Source organism: Glycine soja, chromosome 18 (assembly GCF_004193775.1).
Source record: "Glycine soja cultivar W05 chromosome 18, ASM419377v2, whole genome shotgun sequence".
NCBI lineage: Eukaryota > Viridiplantae > Streptophyta > Magnoliopsida > Fabales > Fabaceae > Glycine > Glycine soja.
Window position 1 is genome coordinate 25449525 of NC_041019.1, and position 18981 is coordinate 25468505.

Consider the following 18981-nt stretch of genomic DNA (forward strand, 5'->3'; position numbering starts at 1 on the left):
TCCTTGCATTTTCCTCTGCAAAACAAAAACAAAAAAGGAAGCGTGAAAATTCACACTACATTCTTAGTTGCATGTGTTAGGTACCATGAGCCACCCATGTTGAGATCATAAACCCATTTCTATATAAATAAATAAAAACAACAAAACAAAATGATTGAGCATGGTACCTACTGCGTGGTTAACTAGGAAATGATGTTTCTTCAGGCATCTCTATCTCATCATTACATTTTTCATGCATAGCATACGTATTCCCAAGTCTTTCATCTCTATGAAATGTTGTTGAAGTATTGGCGATCAAAATTGTCATTCCTTGGGTTATGGGGTTGAACCAAGCTTATGCTTTTATGAAAAGGTTCACCAAGTCAGGTTGAAGTACGGAAGTAACCATCTTGCAAAAAATTGGGGCAAAAGATGGATCGAGTTACATTGCTGCTTCGTCTACTGCCAAACACATTTAGGACTGTTGATGTCCTTGTTACTTCCAGTTTCACCTTGACAAAGATGTCATGGACCATGTTGAAAATCTAAATTGATTCAACCCTATGTCCTGCGTAAAAATTCGCAATACTTCAACTATGCATCATTCGCATACATCAATGCTTTTCATTGGTTGCATTGCTCATTGCATTCTTTCCATGAAAATAAAAATAAAATAAAATAAACTTAATCATTATTATCAAAAAGAAAAGAACACACTTTACGGCGCCCTTAGCAAACCTGTGCTAGAGCTAGAGTAATGGGTGAAGTAGAGGAGGTGCAAGAGCAGATGAAGGCCGACATGGAGGCCATGAAAGAGAAAGTGGCCATAATGATGGAGGCCATGATGAGCATGAAGAAGATAATGGAAGCCAATGCGGTTACGGTTGCCGCTACCAGTGCTGTTGTAAGGTGAACCCGATGCCCCCATCTGGCCTCAACCAAATGAATCATCCAACCTTAGCTATGGTAGGCAAAGATTTGGGAAGTACGGGCGACCCCTATTATGTGCAAGTTCAAAACAAGCATGCCTTCCCGTCATATGGCTTGTCTCCCAACTATACACCACCCAATGTGGCATACATTCCCAATGAGAATGTCAATAACTCCACTACTATACTCATTGAGAGTCAACAACCTCAATCTGATCACGCACATGTCTCTTGACCCGTGGGGGAGACACATGAAATTCCCCACCACAATCTAGCCGACTTCGAGCCTTGCCTCAGATATGCCATTGAAGGGCAAGCAGTTGGTGGTATAACCCTGCAAAACACTTTGGAAGGCCCTTAGTATCACCCACAACCACACCCCTTGCATTCCACAACGAGTAAAAACCCTCCTGCTATGCAGAAATGGGAAAGTTGGATCATCTAGAGGAAAGGCTCAGGGTCGTTGAAGGAGGCAGAGATTATGCATTTACTGAAGTAGAAGAGTTGTTCCTAGTACCCAAACGTGGTCATTCCCAAGTACAAGGTGCTGAAATTTGACAAGTACAAGGGGACTACTTGCCCCAAGAACCATCTAAAGATGTGTTGTCGGAAGATGGGGGGCATACGCAAAAGATGAGGAACTGCTGATACATTTCTTCCAAGAAAGTCTTATTGGGGTAGCTGTTACCTGGTACACTAACTTGGAACCTTCCCGAGTCCATTCATGGAAGGACCTAATGGTTGCCTTCGTTAGGTAGTGTCAGTACAATTCTGATATGGCTCTAGATAGGATGCAACTATAGAACATGTGCAAAAAGGAGCATGAATCCTTCAAAGAATACACCCAAAGGTGGAGGGATCTGGCAGCCCAGGTGGCACCCCCAATGACGAAAAGGGAGATGATAACAATGATAGTAGACACATTAATAGTGTTCTACTATGAAAAATGGTGGGTTACACACCTTCAGGTTTTATGGATTTGGTCTTCGCCAGCGAAAGGATCGAAGTGGGTCTGAAAAGAGGCAAATTTGACCATCCTACTTTGATAAGTGAGAAAGCTGGGGCAAATGAAGAGGATAAGAATGAGGGAGAAACCCATGTTGTGACTGCCATTCCTATATGGCCAAGTTTCCCACCAACCCAACAAGGTCATTACTCAGCCAATAACAACCCTTCTCTTTACCCACCACCCAGTTATCCACAAAGGTCATCCCTAAATCAACCATAAAAACCCACCTACCACACTTCCAATGATGAACACCACCTTTAGCACAAACCAAAACACCAACCAAGAAATGAATTTTGCCGCGAAAAAGCCTATAGAATTCACCCCAATTCCGGTGTCCTATGCTGACTTGCTCCCATATCTACTCGATAATTCAATGGTAGCCATAACCCCAACCAAGGTTCCTCAACCTCCATTTCTCCGAGGATACGACTCAAACACAACGTGTGCTTATCATGGAGAAGCCTCGGGGCATTCCATTGAGCATTGTAGGGCCCTGAAGCATAAGGTGCAAGGTCTAATTGATGTGGGCTAGCTGAAATTTAAGGAGAATCGCTTGTGAATCCTAACATTGACAAGCGACACCACACATGGGGCAATTTTGAAAGTTGTTGTTAGATGTCTCTAATGACTCATTAGGATTTTCAAGTTTATGCCATTATTGTAAACCACAATTACAATGCTAAATAATATGGATAAATTGGACATCCTTGTCTCTCTCATCCTCTCACAAACACATATTTGCTTATTAAACTTCCACCGAAATGCAAGTGTAAGCCATTGGTTTGTTTGCTCAAAGCGACCTGTGCTCCTGAGTGTTAACTTCCAAGACTGTTCAATCAAAAATTACTCGGGCTACACATTTGGTGAGGATGCCGTAAAACGACGAGTAAAGCAAAAAAACAAGTTCAAAAAGAAAAAGAAAAAAGCATTTGATTGACTGTGTTTTCAAGTAAAAATATAGACATTCATGTGGGCTCATTTCATCATTCCTGAAAGTTTGTCTTTTTGAGAGAGAAGTGAGTTATCAAGAATAGGAGTCATTTGACTTAATCCGTTAATTGAAAAATCCTTCAACTGTTTCTCATCCTTGAAAGTCCTTTTTGAGAATTAGTCACTTCTTTCATTCTTCCTTGCTACAAGGTTGTGAAAACAAGACAATGATTGATACCTCAAAGCCCTACACTAGGGCAATGAGGGGCACCATGCATAAACCTCAAGCAAACCTAGGGGCAGATTAGAAGTTCTCACCCAATAGGTTCCCTGCTACAAGGTCATGATGAAAGACAACGATTGGTACCTCAAAGCCTTACACTGGGGCAATGAGGGGCACCGCGCATGATCCTCAAGTGAACCTAGGAGCCGATCAAAAGTTCTCACCCGTCGATGTTTTTAAACAAAAAAAAAAAGGAGTGAAAAATCCTGGAATTTCAATGGATTGATTAAACATCAAATGACTCCATTGCCGTCACTTCAAAATGGTCAAGTGACTAAATCAAACAGAACAAACACTCTGAGGGAGTTCCCGGAGAGATTTGCAAAAGATAGGATGAGGTTGCATGAATTATCACCTCTTTCAAAAGGATAGTCAATCTGTGTTTTCCAAAAAAATCAAATCAAAATCAAAATCACAAAATAGGGAAAGAATGTCATGAACATTGTACAACTTTCCATTACATTCCATTGTTGCATACGAAGTCCGCATTTATCGCATTTCAAGACAAAGGCTGCATACATCTGCATCCCTAAAAATCATGTTAACTACATAGATTTACAAAACCTAATGTCCCATCTTTTGGAATTTGGGATGACCGGCCCTCTCAATGAGTCAATCTCTTACTTTCTCATAAGGGTGGACCTTGGGTACTAGTACCTTCACCTTCAGAGGACTACACGTCCTCGCCATCAGAGGGCCGCACGCCCTCGCTTTCAGAGGACTAGACGTCCTCGCCTTCAGAGGACTACCCATCCTCGCCATCAGAGGGTTGCACGTCTTCGCCTTCAGAGGGCTACACGCCCTCACCTTCAAAGGGCTGCACGCCCTCTCCTTAAGAGGGCTACACACCCTCACCATCAGAGGACTACACGACCTCGCCTTCGTAGGGCTACACGTCCTCACCTTTAGAGGACTACACGTCCTCGCCTTCATAGAGCTGCATGCCCTCACCTTCGTAGGGCTACACGCCCTCACCTTCAGAGGGCTACATGCCCTCGCCTTCAGAGGGCTACACATCCTCGCCTTCAGAGGACTACACGTCCTCACCTTTAGAGGGCCACATGCCCTTGCCTTCAGAGGGCCACACGCCTTCGCCTTCAGAGGACTACACGTCCTTGTGGCGTCCCTAAATTAATGACTGGTTTAATAGTAATAATTTAAATAACAAAAACCATGGTAAATTTTTTTTTTCTTCTTTTTCTTTTTCATTTCTTTCTCTTTTCACTATAACTAGGTTTAGAAGGAAAATCCTCACTATAAAGTCCTGAATGGCCAGTTCACAACTCTATTCGGAGTCATTTCTTTCTTACCGCTCATAATTCTCTAAATTATTTTGCTGTTTCAAAAGGAAGAATATACCAGCCATTACTTTAGGTCGTCACGTGAAAATAAAAGGGTAAAATACAGTCGGTAAACTCTTTTACAAATAAAGTTGCTAATGATTTCTTTTCAAATAACAAGATCGATCATAAATGCATTCATCATTTAAAGCTGTCGAAAATATGGGAGTTTTACAAAATATATAGTGTCATCCAGAGCAAAGGTGTCCATAGTGGTGGCTTCAGCCACATGTATACAATCATCAAATTCCTATACATCAGGTCTACCCATATAAAAACAAAAGAGTAAACCTAACAGTCAGTCCTAGATACACCCACCCTCAAAAAGTATACAAAACTAATCCAAAAAGCTATCCACTAGGATGAAGAGCCTCCGCTGATCGCCATCTCCCTCGGGCCACTATCCTCCGTAGAGTCTGCCTCAGATGCCGACATGACTTCCTCGGGAGAATCCACCTCAAGAAGTGGATCCTCATCACCCTCTAGAAAGTCAAGGGCATCCACAGCAGGCTCAGGAGGTAGCTCCTCCAGGTCCTCCTCAGGGTCTTCCTCGGATGACGTTACCTCGATCACTTGAACGGGCTCCACTAGACGATATGGTGTAGGCGTGGGTAGTATCCACTCCACAGTGCGCTGAAGCGTCCGTGCAGGTTCATCTGGATGCACCAAAGAAGTAGCCGTGAATCGAATGGTGCCCCGAAATCGGCACCTCGTGTTGCCTTCGAGGGTCTCCCAAGCTCCCTCTAGGCACTCCATCTCTACTCGATCACGGATTAGCTGCGCCGCCATCACGATCTACAAGAAAGAAGAGAAAGGGGTAGACTCTTTCACAAGAATCTAACTGCGCTACACACAATTTGTCTCATAACCACTACATGCAAGTAAAAGGGGTATTTTAAGGCTTTCCATCTCTGGTAATCGATTACACAGCCTTGGTAATCGATTACCAGAGGCTAAACTTGAATTACACAGCCTCAGGACATGAAATATGCAATAATGCACTGTGTAATCGATTACACATGCCTGGTAATCGATTACCAGTGACCCATTCCTCTGTGTAATCGATTACACAGGCTTGTAATCGATTACCAGAGGCTTCCCTAGCTTCCTGACCTCGTTTTCAAGCCTGGTAATCGATTACACCCCGTGGTAATCGATTACTAGAGACCATCTTAGCCTCCTGTCTTCATTTTTAAGCCTTGTAATCGATTACCCACCCTTGGTAATCGATTACCAGAGGCCATAACCCACATATCAATCAAAGTTCACAGCTGGCCAGCCACCACAAGCCTCCTTGCTTTGTGGTCTTTGTTCCTTTTATCTGTTGACTGCCAGGAGCTCGCCTGCTTAGGTACATCACAGGTTCTCACTGACCGACTATGCCCGGGTTGGGTCGGGATTGGTCAAGCTTGGTTTTGGGCAATAGCACCCCACCTGACGTCCCCAAGGTCTCCTGACCCCCGCGACATATCTCCAGGTACCACTCTGTGGTCAACAATAAAAGCAGGAAGTTTCACCCTTCAACACTTCCTCATCTCAAGCCTGTAGGATTATGGGGTACCCATCACATGTGGTACTAGGTGGCGGTCGGGCGATGGTGCACAACAAGTTTTCCACATCCACAATGCGCACATAAACCCACCATCCCCTGTTGCCCACCTCCAACTGAGCTCACGTACTCCCACGTAGCCCATATCCTCGTTTCTCTCAACACCGGGTCCCCATCAATCCTCCCAAGCTTCCACAACATCCAAGCAAAACAACATGCAAACAGCACAAGCTATCACAGCCAAGCAAAACAGAGCAAAGGCAGAAAACTTTGCTCAACACATCAACCAAAATCACAGCTTTTCTCACTTAAAGACCACAGTAACAATTCCTTCGATCCAATTCGTTAACCGTTGGATCGACTCCAAAATTTTACTGGAAGTCTATAGTGCATAAGCCTACATTGTGACCGTTGGGATCTACTAGCGAACATCCAGAACTCATTCTGTACTACTCTTTCCACAGCCAACCACACACAAGCATTTTCTGCACCAAGCTAAAATCCTGCTGCACCTATTTTGACAGCAAAATTCTGCATAAGTGCAGATTTCGAAAATCACACTTCCCCTCATCCAATCTTGCTCAAATCAAATCCTACAAGTCCCAAATCATGTATCAAACATGTCTAAACCAAAGCCAAGCTTCAAACCACAGCAACACAAAATCTAGGTGTCCAAAACCCCTCAATTCAATGGGTTTTCTAGGTTTGAAAAGTGAAATTTAGAATGGGGTAAATTTGAAGCAAACTCTCACCTCACACAAGTCCATAACATCAATCTAAACTTGCTCAAACTGAATTTACACCAAAAATTCCACCGAATCAAAATTTGACCCCTCAACACCCAATTTTGCCCTAGAAATGGCTCTTGGATTCACTTTGGTCATTTGTTTTTCTCTCTAGCACAGTCCAAGCTTTCTCATAAGTCCTAAATGACATTTCAAGCTAGGATTAACTCACTTTAACCTCCATTTACCACAGAATTCAGACTTAACCTTCCAACCCTCAAAGTCTCACTCTTTTTCCACTCATAACATCACATTCTCACTTTCTAACCCTAGGTTAGTTCTACCCTTCGTCTCTAACAGATTTCCATCAGCAATTTCAGCATATAAACATCACAAACATCATCACAAAAACCCTAAAACAGAATGGGTATGTTTAACTCATCCAAACATGGCAATTTCAACAAGCTTTCAACAAATGTCTTCACAAATAATCATCATACAGCAGAAACCTAGCAAGACTACCCATCATATCTCCCCAAACCCCATACCCACGAAAATCAAGGAGAAAGAAGTCCACCCAAACCTGAATTTTCGAAGTCCCACTCGTAGCCACGCACTTCACGACCCCGAAAATGCTCTCCTTTCACGATTTGGGGCAGAAATGAGCACCAAAGGTTGAAGCTTTGTGTGGAGCTTCAATGGAGAATGAAGAAGAAGAGAATGGCAACATGAGGGAGAAAGAGGGCTGTCTGAAATTTCTGTTTTGCTGAGTGAAGAGAGAGAAAAGCTTTTTGGTCTTAAATAAAAGGTTTTTCCTCTTTTTCTATTATTTTATTCAAGCTCTGCCACATGTCCCTATTTGATTGGAGCAAAAAGGGCCCACTTTCTCTTTTTGACTGTGACCCATACTCAGTCACAAAAGTGAGAAAAATCTGACCTTTGAAACGCTACAATCCTGCCTCGGTTTGCATGCCGTTTCTCTGATTCCAGTTTCTCGCGTTTCTTTGCGTCCGTCGGGGCCAGTTTTCGAAAGCAAGCAATATATATATCAAAACTCTCAGAATAAAACCCCGAGCGTGGTTCAGAGGTTGGTTTCGTTAAATTCTAAGTTGCACGCAAAACGATGATTTTTAAACTAATTAATTAAGAATTAACCCATAACCTCTCAGTTATGGATTTCTCTTCCTTAATTAGTCTAACCCGCGTATCTTGCCCCCACTATTTCTACTTCTACCAAGAACATATAGGCATAGACACTGAATAATACTTATATATATAATCATTCAAAATACATCGTTTCCAAAAATTCCGGGTAGAAATTTCCAGGATGTTACAGTCCTCACCTTCAGAGGACTACACGTTCTTGCTTTTAGAGGGCTACACGCCCTCGCCTTCAGAGGACTACACATTCTCGCCTTCAGAGGGCTGGACGCCCTCACCTTTAGAGGACTAGATGTCCTCACCTTTAGAGGGCTACACGTCCTCACAATCAGAGAGTTGCATGCCCTCACCTTCAGAGGACTACACGTCCTCTCCATCAGAGGGTTGCACGCCCTCACCTTCAGAGAACTACACGTTCTCGCAATTAGAGGGCTGCACACCCTCACTTTCAGAGGACTACACGTCCTCGCCATCAGAGGGCTGCACGCCCTCACCATCAGAGGACTACATGTCCTCGCCATCAGAGGGCTGCACGCCCTCGCCTTCAGAGGACTACATGTTCTCGCCTTCAGAGGGCTACATGCCCTTGTCTTCAGAGGACTACACGTTCTTGCCTTCAGAGGACTACACGTCCTCGCTTTCAGAAGACTACACGTCCTCACTTTCAGTGGGCTCCATATCCTCACCTTAAAAGAATTTAAGGTCCTCTGCCCTTAAATGCTTAACCGATACTTGCGCTCCTGGTTAAGGGGCCAGTAGTTTCCTTTTATCAGTTCTTGGGCCACCCCCTGATATTAGAGGGTGACCAACTGTGCGAGCACAACCAGAAAGGGAGGCTATCATGCAACTACTATGCATACCGGGGCAAGATTTCACGCGTGCCGCTGCAAAGAGACGAGTGCGGATCATGCGCACCAACATGACCAGATATGGATGACGTTGCTACTTAGCAACGTTCTGCTCAGCAACCGTAATGCCGATCTCCCCCTGCAGAAGTATCAGTTGATCTGTGCCGTCCCGACATAGGTAAGTATGCATACGGTTCAACTGATTTCTGATGCCATCTACTATTTGTAGGGATTGCGCCCACAAGACACCCAGTGGACCCAGAGGAGCCTAACAGGGCCCTAGGGTTCCAGCTCGGGTTCCGGGCCTCTATCAGTCCTACAGGGTGCTCGTCCCCCCCAGCAAGGTCATGCCATCATGACATAGGTAAGTATGCATTTCTCTCAACTGATTTCTGATGTCATCTATTGTTTGCAGGGATCGCGCCCGCAAGACACCCAGTGGACTCGGAGAAGTCCAACAGGGTCTTGGGGTTTCCAGCTCTGATTATGGGCCTCTGTCAGTTCTACGGAGTGCCTGTCACCCCCAGCAAGGTCATCAGGCTTCCTACTAACTGGACTTTCATCGAGAAGTATTGCACCCCCAGGCAGACGCAGGGCGAGGCATCATAGTAGTGGGCAACAGGCGCACCGCCACCACCTCTAGAGTTCACCTCAGCTCATCCACAAAAAGGTTAGAGCGTTGCCTACGACACATGGTCGACCAATAGGCGACCAAGTCCAAAGCCAAAGGTAAGCAAAGTACTAGGTCCGTGACCGACAAGTCATCACGCGTCCAGCTCAAGACGTTAAAGAAGCGCTACTAGGAGGCAACCTAGTAACTTTTAAATCTCTGCTTGTTATTTGATCACCTTTGTTTCTCAAGTCATAGTACGACACACCTAGTTGCTCATGATCCTAGGAATTTAAATAAAACAAGCACAAGCTCGGAAGGTAGCCATACCTCACAAAATATATGTATGTGGTTTAGGTAGCGAAAATGCCTTAGATATGCATGTATGTAATTTAGGTAGCAACCAAATACCTCACAAAACATATATATGTATGTTTAGGTAGCAAGATACCTTGGATATGCATGTATATAGCAAAAATACCTCACAAAAATATACACATGTTTAGGTAGTAAAATACCTCATGAAAAAAAAGGGAACGAAAAAAAAAACAAAAACAAACAAGAACAAAAAGTATATCTTACGACTGAAATGCCAGCATGCTTTTGAAAAGAATTAACTTCCATCTTTTCTTTGAAAAAATTCACTGATCATAACTAGTTTTTGAAAAAAAAATGTGTATACACCTGAAGGGTGAATGCTGTGAAAATTTTCCCGAACGCCCAAAATAGACTCGGATGAATGCATGAATTGATAAAAGAACATGTTTTGGAAACACTAGGTTGACTTATATAGGGAAAATGAATCCTGAGCCCTAGTGTCACATGACCATAAAAACTTGATGCTTGAGTGTCCACATAGGTGCATGCATGACCAGTTTTGCATAAAATTTCCTAATCATCATTGTTGCATGTGTGTCATGGAAATAACGTGGGACATCCCCTTTATCCCTGAACCGCTGGCCAAACCAACGCTCTGACGTATATCATGTCCATCCGTTCTACAAGCCTTGAGCCAAAGTCCCAACTCACCATAAACCTTGCCCTCAAAAGAAAAGAAAGCAAAAGGAGAAAATTCTCGATCAAAAATCGGAAGAAGGCAAAAAGAGAAAATTCTCAATCAAAGAGTAGGAGAAAGCAAAAAAAGAAAGAAAATTCCTGATCAAGGATCGGAAGAAATATACAGAAGAAATATGCAGAAAAGTCTTTGGACCAGACAATATCTAAACAATACAAAATTGTCACCAAGTAAACAAGAAAAGAAAGGAAACCACGACCTAAAGTGGTCCGCTCCCTTTGATTGCAAACTAAAATCCTGTGCGTTGATAACTTGTTCGCCTCACACTAAACAAAAATAGAAAAGGAAAAGGCCAAAAACACTCATAGCCAAATTTCCCACAAAAAAAAAAAACCCATTCCCAAGAAGAAGTCCTATTGATCCATGATCACGCATGTAATCTTTGATTTGATAGGAAATGATTTACAAAATCAAGTCATGACATATCTATGGATCGGAATTAGGATGAAACACTTACCTGTGTGAGATTGATACACTTTGAGTGATTTTCTTCTATTTTTGTTGGACCCAGTGTTTCCTCTAAATGGTCATTTAGAAACGAAATGCTAACATCCAAAATCTCATTTATGGTTATGAGAAAATTTCATTAGCATACTCTCCTTCCCCAATAGACACATTGTTTTTTTTTCATAAAAAAAAGACATATGTTGCTCTGATCAGTTGGAAGTTTTGTTTTTTTACTAAAGCATGTTCGAATTTTAGTGAAAAAACACCAAGACTATTTTAGTCTCACAGTTATCAAGAACTACGAAGGTTTGAGTTCCTCATCAATTGAGGATACATAGGAGCAAGAGCCTCGCTTTTGTCGGCCGCCACACAATTTCTGTCACACTGACCCTGAAGTTAGGTGACGTCTGGAGAAACACAGGTAATTACTCCGCACCATCAATTTCTGTCAATACTAACCCGTGAAGTTAGGGGGCAGGCAGAAATACCCAAGTCGTTATCCGTATAAACATTCTTTTGCTATCCATCAAACCCAGAGTAAGATAGCATGCAGAGACTAACGTCGTCTTCTGCACCCTTTGTCAATCGCGGTCCGAGCCCGTTGACACGCGGAGATTTACGTCGTCTTCCGCACTTTCTGTCACACTAACCTTGAAGTCAGGTGACGTGTGGAGATACACAAGCAATTTCTCGGCACTGTCAATCTCTGTCAATACTAACCCGTGAAGTTAGAAGGAAGGCGGAAATACCTAAGTGGTTATCCGTATAAACATTCTTTTGCTATCCATCAGACCCAGAGCATGATAGCATGCAGAGACTAACATCGTCTTCTGCACCCTTTGTCAATCGCGGTCCGAGCCCGTTGACACGTGGAGATTTTTGTCGTCTTCCACGATTTCTGTCACACTGACCCTGAAGTCAGGTGACGTGCGGAGATACACAAGTAATTTCTCCACACAGTCAATCTCTGTCAATACTAACCCGTGAAGTTAGGGGGCAGGCAGAAATACCAAAGTGGTTATCCGTATAAACATTCTTTTGCTATCCATCAAACCCAGAGCAAGATAGCATGCAGAGACTAACGTCGTCTTCTGCACCCTTTGTCAATCGCGGTCCGAGCCCGTTGACACGCGGAGATTTACGTCGTCTTCCGCACTTTCTGTCACACTGACCTTGAAGTCAGGTGACGTGTGGAGATACACAAGCAATTTCTCGGCACTATCAATCTCTGTCAATACTAACCCGTGAAGTTAGGGGGAAGGCGGAAATACCTAAGTGGTTATCCGTATAAACATTCTTTTGCTATCCATCAGACCCAGAGCATGATAGCATGCAGAGACTAACATCGTCTTCTGCACCCTTTGTCAATCGCGGTCCGAGCCCGTTGACACGTGGAGATTTTTGTCGTCTTTCGCGCTTTCTGTCAAACGGACCATGAAGTCAGGTGACGTGCGGAGATACACAAGCAATTTCTCCGCACAGTCAATCTCTGCCAATACTAACCCGTGAAGTTAGGGGGCAGGCGGAAATACCCAAGTGGTTATCCGCATAAACATTCTTTTGCTACCATCAGACCCAGAGCATGATAGCATGCAGAGACTAACGTCGTCTTCTGCACCCTTTGTCAATCGCGGTCCGAGCCCATTGACACGGGGAGATTTTTGTCGTCTTCCACGATTTCTGTCACAATGACCCTGAAGTCAGGTGACATGCGGAGATACACAAGCAATTTCTCCACACAGTCAATCTCTGTCAATACTAACCCGTGAAGTTAGGGGGAAGGCGGAAATACCCAGGTGGTTATCCGTATAAACATTCTTTTGCTATCCATCAGACCCAGAGCATGATAGCATGCAGAGACTAACGTCGTCTTCTGCACCCTTTGTCAATCACGGTCCGAGCTCGTTGATACGTGGAGATTTTTGTCGTCTTCCGCGATTTCTGTCACACTGACTCTGAAGTCAGGTGACGTGCGGAGATACAAAAGCAATTTCTCCACACAGTCAATCTCTGTCAATACTAACCCGTGAAGTTAGGGGGCAGGCGGAAATACCCAAGTGGTTATCCGCATAAACATTCTTTCGCTATCCATCAAACCAAGAGCATGATAGCATGCAGAGACTAACGTCGTCTTCTACACCCTTTGTCAATCGCGGTCCGAGCCCGTTGACACGTGGAGATTTTTGTCGTCTTCCGCGCTTTCTGTCACACTGACCCTGAAGTCAGGTGATGTGCGGAGATACACAAGCAATTTCTCCACACAGTCAATCTCTGTCAATACTAACCCGTGAAGTTAGGGGGCAGGCGGAAATACCCAGGTGGTTATCCGTATAAACATTCTTTTGCTATCCATCAGACCCAGATCATGATAGCATGCAGAGACTAACGTCGTCTTCTGCACCCTTTGTCAATCGCGGTCCGAGCCCGTTGACACGTGGAGATTTTTGTCGTCTTCCGCGCTTTCTGTCAAACTGACCCTGAAGTCAGGTGATGTGCGTAGATACACAAGCAATTTCTCCGCACAGTCAATCTCTGTCAATACTAACCCGTGAAGTTAGGGGGCAGGCGGAAATACCCAAGTGGTTATCCGCATAAACATTCTTTTGCTACCATCAGACCCAGAGCATGATAGCATGCAGAGACTAACGTCGTCTTCTGCACCCTTTGTAAATCGCGGTCCAAGCCCATTGACACGTGGAGATTTTCGTCGTCTTCCGCGCTTTCTGTCACACTGACCCTGAAGTCAGGTGACGTGCAGAGATACACAAGCAATTTCTCCACATAGTCAATCTCTGTCAATACTAACCCGTGAAGTTAGGGGGCAGGCGGAAATACCCAAGTGGTTATCCGTATAAACATTCTTCCGTTATCCATCAGACCCAGAGCCCGATAGCATGCAGAGACTAACGGCGTCTTCTGCTCCCTTTGTCAATCGCGGCCAACAAGCCCGTTGACACACGGAGATTTACGTTGTCTTCCGCGCTTTCTGTCACACTGACCTTAAAGTCAGGTGACGTGCGGAGATACACAAGTAATTTCTCCGCACAGTCAATTTCTGTCAATACTAACCTGTGAAGTTAGGGGGCAGGCGGAAATACCCAAATGGTTATCCGTATAAACATTCTTTCGCTATCCATCAGACCCAGAGCACGATAGCATGCAGAGACTAACATCGTCTTCTGCACCTTTTGTCGTCCTGACCTGTGAAGTCAGGGGACATGCGTGGTTACCTTATGGTTACCCGCACCTTTCGTCAACCAGGGGCAAACAAGCCTGTTGACGGGCAGAGACTAACATCGTCTTCTGCACCTTTTGTCGTCCTGACCTGTGAAGTCAGGTGACATGCGGGGTTACCTTATGTTTACCCGCACCTTTCATCAACCAGGGGCAAACGAGCCCGTTGACGCGCAGAGACTAGCATCGTCTTCTGCATCTTTTGCCATCCAGGGACAGCGAGTCAGGTGGCAGGCGGAGATACCTTATGGTCATCTGCACCTTTTGTCAACCAAGGGGAACGAATTCGACGGTATCAGGATGATGTTGGTCGTCCGGTTCTGCTTATTTTCAAAATTTTTGCAGGTTTTACCTTCGTCGTCCGGAAACATTCAAGCCCAACGACGCGCAAGATTCTTCTCTGCTGGGCAGGGACAATTGAGTGCAATGGCGTAGGGAAGTGTTGTGGTTGTCCAACTTTGTCGCTTTCAAGACACTGAAGTTTGTTGACGCTTCTGATGCCTTTTCTTTTCTTTCTGAATGACAGGTTCCGCTGGTGGGGATATTGACCGGCCGAATGATGTTCCGCTCGAACGAAATTAGTGTCTTATCTTTATTTCGCTTTTATCTCCAATAAAAGATAAGTAAAGAGGGGCAACTGCCATACCCTAATTTCGTCTGGGGACCATTGTTTGGTGGCATGCAACCTTCGCTTGACTGCCTCGAGGTACTTAACATCCATCATTAGGTAATCTGCAAAGTTCCGCTACATTCCGGAAGTCAAAAAGAAGCATTGTTGCACAATCTGTAAAGTTTCACAACATTTCGGAAGTCAAGAAGAGCCTTGTTGCGTAATTCGTAAAGTTTCACAACATTCTGGAAAGGAAATGGGTGTCGTTACGTAATCCATAAAGTTCTGTAACGTTTCGGGAAGAAACCGGTAAAAAAACATGAAAACGGGAGTATATTTAGCAAAGTGGGGTGTGTGTAAATAAACAAGAGTGTATTTAGCAAAGGGGGGTGAACTTATCAAGATCCTCCACATTTTGTTGGAAAATGGTTTCCGGGGCTTTCGTAATGCTTTCGTAAAATTCCTACAACTTTGAGTAAGCCTATTTCACTTAATATTGGTGAAAGGGAAAAGGAAAAGAGGAGAATCAAGTCCAATATGCTTCCATAAGGCTTCCGTAAAATTCTTGTAACCCTAAATAAGCATATTTCACTTAATATGGGTGAGAAGGAAGAGAAAAAAGAAGAAAGTCAAGTCCTATATGCTTCCGAAAGGCTTCCGTAACTTTTCCGTAAATTACGAAAGAAGGGGGGTGAACTTATCAAGATGGGGGTGCAAATAGCAGTTTTCAAATTTTCGAATCTGCCCTTCCAGAATATTTTCGAAGCAGGGTTGTTAATGGAGGAAGCAACCCAGCTCGCCTGGGCGAGCTGGGCGACAACCTCCTCGCCGTTTTCCTATAAATAGGCGAAGAGAGGTTGTTCTAAATATCCTTAACCCCCTTGGCTATGCATTTAAGCTGTTTTGGGTGAAAAAAATTGTTTCCGTCAAGAAAATCCAAGCCGAGATGCTTCCGTAATGCTTCCGAGACGTTTCCATGAGCAAATCCGTGAAGGTTTTCCGTTGTTCTTCACCGTTCTTCATCCGTTCTTCGTTCGTTCACCGTTCTTCATTTCTTGTTTTTTTAGCTTTCATCTTTGTTTCGTTCATTTTCGATTTTCTTTTCTTCCATTTTTAACGAGCTTTAACTGATCGTTTAAGCCGTTATCTCGCCTAATAAATGATAAAATGAATTTCAGCCGATCATTTGCATTGTGATCTCGTTTAATCAATGTTATAACAAAATCTAACCGATCGTTCACTCAAAATATCTTAAAAAAATAATAATAAAATAATCAAAATATCTTTGAATTAAATAATCAAAAAAATCAATCGGACGTTTTTCTTTGTAAGTTTCCTTGGATCAATTGACTAATAACCAAAGTGAAACTAAGGCTAAAATCAACTCACAAATCAAGCTTTGTCCACAAAAATCACTAAAAAAACGTTTTAAGGTCCAACGCCTTAAATGGTCCTCTTTGCTTTTATCGGTTAACATGGATCGTTCAAAAGCATAAAATCAACATGTAACTTTATCGCTTTTGCAAGAACTACGTAGGTCTGATTTCCTCATCACAATTGAGGATATGTAGGAGCAAAAGCCCCGCTTTTGTCGACCACCCCAAGAGATCGTTAATGCTCCAACGCCTTAACGTTTCTCTCCTTTAAAAAACAAGAGATCGTTAATGGTCCAATGCCTTAACGTTTCTCTCATTTCAAAATCAAAAGATTGTTTAATGGTCCAATGCCTTAAAATGACTTTTGTTTGGTCAAAATATATCTTGCAAAAAAAAGGATAAAAGCATCTTAACCAACGTTCAGTTCTCAAAGAATTACGTAGGTCTGATTTCCTCATCACAATTGAGGAATACGTAGGAGCAAGAGAAACACCCTTGTCGACCACAAAAAGATAAAAAAATATAAAAGGCATAAAAAGACATAAAGAGCATAAAAGAGAAAATAACACAAATTGAAGTCATATTTGCACACTTGATTAAAGGCTGTCGTCTCTTGTGACGGACGCGCGTGGTGCTAATACCTTCCTCGTGCGTGAATACAACTCCCGAACCTTTCACACTTAAAGTTCGTAGACCACACCTTTTCCGGTTTTTCCGACGTTTTCCTCGAATAAAGGTTGGTGGCGACTCCACGCATTTTCCTCCCATGGAAGACGCACCCATGAGCCCTCGGTCGCCCTCCCACCGAAGGGTAGGTTGCGACAACGAGTAACCCACAAAGTTGCCTTGTCGTGGCATGTTCCACCTCCCATTGTAATATAGCAAGGCATCATGAGTAAGAGTCATAATGGCTTGAATTAAGTTTAATATACCATCCGGTGTTCTACCAATGGTACATAATAACTCAATTGGTCCAACACACGAGTATTGATCATTACACATTAACATTGTGTTAACATCATCATCATTTTTCAATTGCATAGATTGAATGACAAATTGGTTACCCGCATTTGTGAATGTGTGATTGTTGAGAGTATTTTGTGGTATTTATAGATGTTGTTCAATTAGACTGCTTGTGTTATTTTTTTAAAAAAATAGACGCGTGCCACTTCCTTTGTGTTGTGAAGTACAACAATGTTGTTTTATGCTTTAATGTTGCATCAGACATGCATTGTTACTATCAGAACTAAAATAACTGAGTTGTCATTTCTATGTCAGTATGTAGGTGTAATATTCATTTTTTTAAACAGACGCATGCAATTCACAATGTGTTGTCAAGTTTGAAAATGATTTATGATGCTAAAATGTTTCAAAAAAACATGCATTCGTAATTTGTTAAGGACGAATTAATTTATTCCTCAAATCAACATTAACGGCTAATTAACGATAAACAGATAACAAAATTTTGTATAAAATAATTAACCACATGTCTGTAAGTAACGCACCAAATTTATAAATTAACCAAATGTTAATTTCAATAAATAAATGTACCAAATAAAAAAATTATCCAAAAAATTAAAATTAACATATATAAGGAAAAAAAACTTCAATGATCGTCCATACGCCGCCTACGCCTCGATTTGTGACCTCTAGTTGGTTGGCCAATGCAGCTTCTGGTGATGCTCAAACATTCTTGAGCAATAGTATAGGCTTTTGTTCCTTCGGTCGAGATCCTCAAGTTTAGAAGCCTCTCCAATTTATCAATAATTGCTACATAAACATCCTAGTAAGTGAAAAAAACAAACATAAAAATTGTTAGTAATAAAATAAAAAACAAAACAACAAATATAAAATACGAAAAAAAAAAATATTTGCACTGGATGTCTAGGACGATGCACATCAATGTCTGGTTCATCAGGTGCCACTATTGCCACCGGTTGTTGAGGCATATCTGGTTCAACAAATGTGTCATATTGTTGAACCAGCGGAACTCTAGGAGGATCCCCTAGCTGTGCCAGAGTCATAAATGGATGTGACTCGGGTAATGCCTTGCTAGAGGTCCATTGGCATGCACGTGGCCTCTGCTCGTCATAATCCTCGATAGCTAGGGTAGAACCAATAGACAGGAAAGGCTCATAGATCCAACACTATAGATATTTTGCAAAGATATTCATTAAAATAAGTGACAACATATAATAACCAACACCAATGAAAAATGTTTTATTAACACGTGAACTAACCTGTAACAGAGTGATATATCCTGCAAGCTGTCTCCCCGTACTCTTTGACGCCTCATTTAAATTATCATACATATGCACAAGTGCACCAACGCCCCAAGCGTAAGTCCCACTCTGCGTCAAGTCACGCAGTGCATCCAAGAATACCACGTGCACGTGTGTGGCACTCTTGTTAGCAAAGAGTGTGCATCCAAGTAGATGTAACAAAAACGCTTGTGGTGCTACGATCCAGTGACATGCCTCGATTTTTGTTTGCTACACGTCTCACAGCCAGGATAGTCAAACATAAGAGCCATGACATTGAATCATCTCAGCTCTTGCCTCTGCAGCGCTGACCTCGAGTAATTCCACCAACATATCGATAGTGTCATCGACATGAAGTTGCTCGAAGCTATGGAATGCCCCTACGATTAGCAAATGTAGCAACGACGCCACATCATTCAAGGTGATAGTCACCTCTCCTATGGGCAAATGGAAACTACCAGTTTCCTTATGCTAGCATTCCACAAAAGCAAACATAAGTCCTTGATCGCTCGTATCTAGGGAAGATGCGATCAAAGGACTTAGTCCGTTGGCAGTCACAAGGCCTTCAATCTCTGGAGCAGGCCTACCAAACTTAGCCATCTTCCTTCCATGGGA

General features: G+C 43.0%; 1 pseudogene; it reads right to left on the reverse strand.

Moving 5' to 3' along the window:
* The window catches only part of LOC114397130, a 131574-nt pseudogene that overhangs the window by 63159 nt on the left and 49434 nt on the right, over positions 1-18981 (reverse strand).